At 41.6% G+C, this 6,141-nt stretch overlaps 1 non-coding gene across 1 annotated transcript; it reads left to right on the top strand.

The window, feature by feature from the left end:
- Positions 1 to 5,714: 5,714 nt before the first annotated feature.
- On the top strand, positions 5,715 to 5,822 carry LOC148567906 (small nucleolar RNA R71). The gene has a single exon (XR_015882308.1). It is a non-coding gene; the product is annotated as a small nucleolar RNA R71 (small nucleolar RNA).
- The last annotated feature ends 319 nt before the right edge of the window (positions 5,823 to 6,141 follow it).

Below are 6,141 nucleotides of genomic sequence, written 5' to 3'. Positions count from 1 at the left end.
GAAAATTTTTGAAAGATTTTTTTGAAAACAAAACAAAAAGAAAATTTACCTAATCTGAGCAACAGGATGAACCGTTAGTTGTCCAAACTCAAACAATCCCCGGCAACGGCGCCAAAAACTTGGTGCACGAAATTGTGATGTCCAGGCTCAAACAATCCCTGGCAACGTGAGCAACGTGGTATGCGTATGGTTCACAACTTCGATACAACTAACCAGCAAGTGCACTGGGTCGTCCAAGTAATACCTTACGTGAGTAAGGGTCGAATCCCACGGAGATTGTTGGTATGAAGCAAGCTATGGTCACCTTGTAAATCTCAGTCAGGCGGATATAAAATAATTATGGAGTTTTCGAATAATAAATAATAGAATAGGGATAGAGGTACTTATGTAAATCATTGGTAGGAATTTCAGATAAGCGAATGGAGATGCTTTTCGTTCCTCTGAACCTCTGCTTTCCTGCTATCTTCATCCAATCAGTCTTACTCCTTTCCATGGCTGGCTTTATGCAAGGGCATCACCGTTGTCAGTGGCTACATCCCCTCCTCTCAGTGAATAATATGCTCACGCACCCTGTCACGGCACGGCTATTCATCTGTCGGTTCTCGATCATGCTGGAATAGGATTCACCCTCCTTTTGCGTCTGTCACTAACGCCCAGCACTCGCGAGTTTGAAGCTCGTCACAGTCATTCAATCATTGAATCCTACTCGGAATACCACAGACAAGGTTTAGACTTTCCGGATTCTCTTGAATGCCGCCATCATTCTAGCTTACGCCACGAAGATTCTGGTTAGGAGATCTAAGAGATATTCATTCTAGCTTATTTCATGTAGAACGGAAGTGTTTGTCAGGCACGTGTTCCTAGGGGAGAATGGTGATGAGCGTCACACTTAATCATCACCTTCATCACGTTCTTGGGTGCGAATGGATATCTTAGAAGTGAAATAAGATGAACTGAATAGAAAACAGTGGTACTTTGCATTAATCTTTGAGGAACAGCAGAGCTCCACACCTTAATCTATGAAGTGTAGAAACTCTACCGTTAAAAATACATAAGTGAAGGTCCAGGCATGGCCGAGATGGCCAGCCCCCTAAAACGTGATCAATAGTCTCCTAAGATGAACAATGGATTAAAACTGAGACCAAAGATGGTCAAAAAGACGTCTAATACAATAGTGAAAGGTCCTATTTATAATAAACTAGCTACTAGGGTTTACATGAGTAAGTAATTGATGCATAAATCCACTTCCGGGGCCCACTTGGTGTGTGTTTGGGCTGAGCTTGAGTGTGGCACGTGTAGAGGTCCTCCTTGGAGTTGAACGCCAGTTTTAGTGCCAGTTTGGGCGTTCAACTCTGGTTTTGGCTCCTTTTCTGGCGCTGGACGCCAGATTTGGGTAGAAAGCTGGCGTTGAACGCCAGTTTACGTCATCTATTCTTGGCCAAAGTATGGACTATTATACATTTCTGGAAAGCCCTGGATGTCTACTTTCCAACGCAATTGGAAGCGCGTGATTTTGAGTTCTGTAGCTCCAGAAAATCCACTTTGAGTGCAGGGAGGTCAGAATCCAATAGCATTAGCAGTCCTTCTTCAACCTCTGAATCTGATTTCTGCTCAAGTCCCTCAATTTCAGCCAGAAAATACCTGAAATCACAGAAAAACACACAAACTCATAGTAAAGTCCAGAAATGTGAATTTAACATAAAAACTAATGAAAACATCCCTAAAAGTAACTAGATCCTACTAAAAACTTACTAAAAACAATGCCAAAAAGCGTATAAATTATCCGCTCATCACAACACCAAACTTAAATTGTTGCTTGTCCCCAAGCAACTGAAAATCAACTAGGATAAAAAGAAGAGAATATACTATAAATTCCAAACTATCAATAAAACATAGCTTCAATCAAATGAGCGGGACTTATAGCTTTTTGCCTCTTGAATAGTTTTGGCATCTCACTTTATCCATTGAGGTTCAGAATGATTGGCATCTATAGGAACTCAGAGTTCAGATAGTGTTATTGATTCTCCTAGTTCAGTATGATGATTCTTGAACACACCTGTTTTATGAGTCTTGGCCGTGGCCCTAAGCACTTTGTTTTCCAGTATTACCACCGGATACATAAATGCCACAGACACATAATTGGGTGAACCTTTTCAGATTGTGACTCAGCTTTGCTAAAGTCCCCAATTAGAGGTGTCCAGGGTTCTTAAGCACACTCTTTTTTTTTTTTTGCTTTGGACCTTGACTTTAACCGCTCAGTCTCAAGTTTTCACTTGACACCTACACGCCACAAGCACATGGTTAGGGACAGCTTGGTTTAGCCGCTTAGACCAGGATTTTATTCCTTTTAGGCCCTCCTATCCACTGATGCTCAAAGCCTTGGGATCCTTTTTATTGCCCTTGCCTTTTGGTTTTAAGGGTTATTGGCTTTTTGCTCTTGCCTCTTGGTTTTAAGAGCTTTTGGCTTTTTCTGCTTGCTTTTCTTTCTATTATTTTTTTTCGCCTATTTTTTTTTCCTGCAAGCCTTGTTCTTTGCTGCTTTTTCTTGCTTCAAGAATCATTTTTATGATTTTTCAGATTATCAAATAACATGTCTCCTAGTCATCATTCTTTCAAGAGCCAACATATTTAACATTCTTAAACAGCAACTTCAAAAGACATATGCACTGTTCAAGCATACATTCAGAAAACAAGAAACATTGTCACCACATCAATATAATTAAACTAAGTTCAAGGATAAATTCGAAACTCATGTACTTCTTGTTCTTTTGAATTAAAACATTTTTCATTTAAGAGAGGTGATGGATTCATAGGACATTCATAACTTTTGAGACATAGTTACTAACTACTAATGATCATGTAATGAAGACACAAACATAGATAAGCACTTAATATAGAGAAAACGAAAAACAGAAGAAATAAGAACAAGGAATGAATCCACCTTAGTGATGGTGGCGTTTCCTTCTTGAGGAACCAATGATGTCCTTGAGCTCTTCTATGTCTCTTCCTTGTCTTTGTTGCTCCTCCCTCATTGCTTTTTGATCTTCTCTTATTTCATGGAGCATGATGGAGTGCTCTTGATGTTCCACCCTTAATTGTCCCATGTTAGAACTTAATTCTCCTAGGGAGTTGTTGATTTACTCCCAAAAATTCTGTGGAGGAAACTGTATCCCCTGAGGTATCTCAGGGATTTCTTGATGATGAGCTTCTTCATGTGCTTGTTGAGATCCATGAATGTGCTCTCTTGCTTGTTCCATCTTTTTCTTAGTGATGGGCTTTAGAGATGAATCTTTCCATCTCCCATGGCTCAGAGGTGGAAGCCTTTGTCTTCCCTTCCCCTCTTTTAGAGGTTTAGGTGCCATCAATGGTAATGGAAAAACAAAAAGCTTATGCTTTTACCACACCAAACTTAGAATGTTGCTCGCCCTCGAGCAAAAGAAGAAGGAATAGAAGAAGAAGAAGATATGGAGGAGATGGAGGGATGTGTGTATGGATGTGAGTGGTGGATGGAAAACAGAAGGGATGGTCATGAATGGAGAGATAGAGGGTGAGGTGGGTGGGGATCCTGTGGGGTCCACAGATCCTGAGGTGTCAAGGCATTTACATTCCTGCACCAATTTAGGCATGCAAAATGCCCTTGCACACAACTCTGGGCGTTCAGCGCCAGGTTGGTGCCCATTTTGGGCGTTCAACGCCCATTTGTTGCCATTTCTGGCGTTGAACGCCAGAACCATGCTTGTTTTGGGCGTTCAGCGCCAGGATGTTGCCCATTTTGGGCGTTCAGCGCCAGAACCATGCTCTGTTCTGGCGCTGAACGCCAGACAGATGCTTCTCCAGGGTGTGATTTTTCTTCTGCTGTTTTTGATTCCGTTTTCAATTTTTATATTTATTTTGTGACTCCACATGATCATGAACCTACAAAGACATATAACTAAGAAAAATATAGTTAGATAAATAAAAATTGGGTTGCCTCCTAACAAGCACTTCTTTAATGTCAATAGCTTGACAGTGGGCTCTCATGGAGCCTCACAGATGTGCAGAGCTTTGTTGAGACTCTCCAACACCAAACTTAGAGTTTGGATATGGGAGTTCAACACCAAACTTAGAGTTTGGTTGTGGCCTCCCAACACCAAACTTAGAGTTTGACTGTGGGGGCTCTGGTTGACTCTGCTTTGAGAGAAGCTTTTTCTGCTTCCTCTCCATGGTTGCAGAGGGAGATCCTTGAGTTTTAAACACAAAGGAGTCCTTATTCCATTGAAGGACTATTTCACCTCTGTCAACATCAATCACAGCTCTTGCTGTGGCCAGGAAAGGTCTTCCTAGGATGATGGAGTCATCCTCTTCCTTTCCAGTATCCAGGACTATGAAATCAGCAGGGATGTAAAGGCCCTCAACCTTTACTAATACATCCTCTACTTGTCCATAAGCCTGTTTCCTAGAACTGTCTGCCATCTCTAATGAGATTTTAGCAGCTTGCACCCCATAGATTCCCAGTTTCTCTATTACAGAGAGGGGCATGAGGTTTATTCCTGAACCAAGGTCACACAGAGCCTTAAAGATCATAGTGCCTATGGTACAGGGTATTATGAACTTTCCAGGATCCTGTCTCTTCTGAGGCAATGTCAGTTGATCCAAATCACTTAGTTCATTGATGAATAAGGGAGGTTCAACTTCCCAAGTATCAATGCCAAAATTAATTTGGCATTCAGCTTCATGATTGCACCAAGAAACTTGGCAGTTTGCTCTTCAGTAACATCCTCATTCTCTTCAGAAGAGGAATACTCATCAGAGCTCATGAAGGGCATAAGGAGGTTCAATGGAATCTCTATGGTCTCTAGATGAGCCTCAGAGTCTTTTAGTTCCTCAGAGGGAAGCTCCTTATTGGTCACTGGACGTCCCAGGAGGTCTTCCTCCTTGGGATTCACGTCCTCCACTCCCCTTGCAGGTTCGGCCATGGCGCTTATGTCAATGGCCTTGCATTCTCCTTTTGGATTCTCTTCTGTATTGCTTGGGAGAGTACTAGGAGGGATTTCAGTGATCCTTTTACTCAGCTGGCCCACTTGTGCTTCCAGATTTCTAATGGAAGATCTTGTTTCATTCATGAAACTTACAGTGGCCTTAGATAGATCAGAGACTATGTTTGTTAAATTAGAAGCATTTTGTTCAGAGTTCTCTGTCTGTTGCTGAGTGGATGATGGAAAAGGTTTATTATTGTTAAACCTGTTTCTTCCACCATTATTAAAGCCTTGTTGAGACTTTTGATCCTTCCATGAGAAATTTGGATGATTTCTCCATGATGAGTTATAGGTGTTTCCATAAGGTTCACCTAAGTAATTCACCTCTGCCATTGCAGGGTTCTCAGGATCATAAGCTTCTTCTTCAGAAGGAGCCTCTTGAGTACTGTTGGATGCAGCTTGCATTCCATTCAGACTCTGAGAAATCATATTGACTTGCTAAGTCAATATTTTGTTCTGAGCCAATATGGCATTCAGAGTATCAATCTCAAGAACTCCCTTCTTCATAGGCGTCCCATTACTCACAGGATTCCTTTCAGAAGTGTACATGAACTGGTTATTAGCAACCATGTCAATGAGTTCTTGAGCTTCTGCAGGCGTTTTCTTTAGGTGAATGGATCCACCTGCAGAAGTGTTCAGTGACATCTTTGATAGCTCAGATAAACCATCATAGAATATATCCAGGATGGTCCATTCTGAAAGCATGTCAGAAGGACACTTTTTGGTCAACTGTTTGTATCTTTCCCAAGCTTCATAGAGGGATTCACCTTCTTTCTGCCTGAAGGTTTGAACATCAGCTCTAAGCTTGCTCAGCTTTTGAGGAGGAAAGTACTTGGCTAAGAAAGCCGTGACCAGCTTATCCCAAGAGTTCAGGCTGTCTTTGGGTTGAGAATCCAACCATAATCTAGCTCTGTCTCTTACAGCAAAAGGGAAAAGCATGAGCCTGTAGACTTCAGGATCTACTCCATTAGTCTTAACAGTATCACATATCTGCAAGAATTCAGTTAAGAACTGAAAAGGATCTTCAGATGGAAGTCCATGAAACTTGCAGTTCTGCTGCATCAGAGAAACTAATTGAGGTTTCAGCTCAAAGTTGTTTGCTCCAATGGCAGGAATGGAGATGCTT

This window comes from Arachis ipaensis, chromosome B4, assembly GCF_059453495.1.
Source record: "Arachis ipaensis isolate K30076 ecotype BB chromosome B4, ASM5945349v1, whole genome shotgun sequence".
Taxonomy (NCBI): Eukaryota; Viridiplantae; Streptophyta; class Magnoliopsida; order Fabales; family Fabaceae; genus Arachis; species Arachis ipaensis.
The sequence above is the reverse complement of the archived record's forward strand: the minus strand, read 5'-3'. Positions and strand labels throughout refer to the sequence as shown.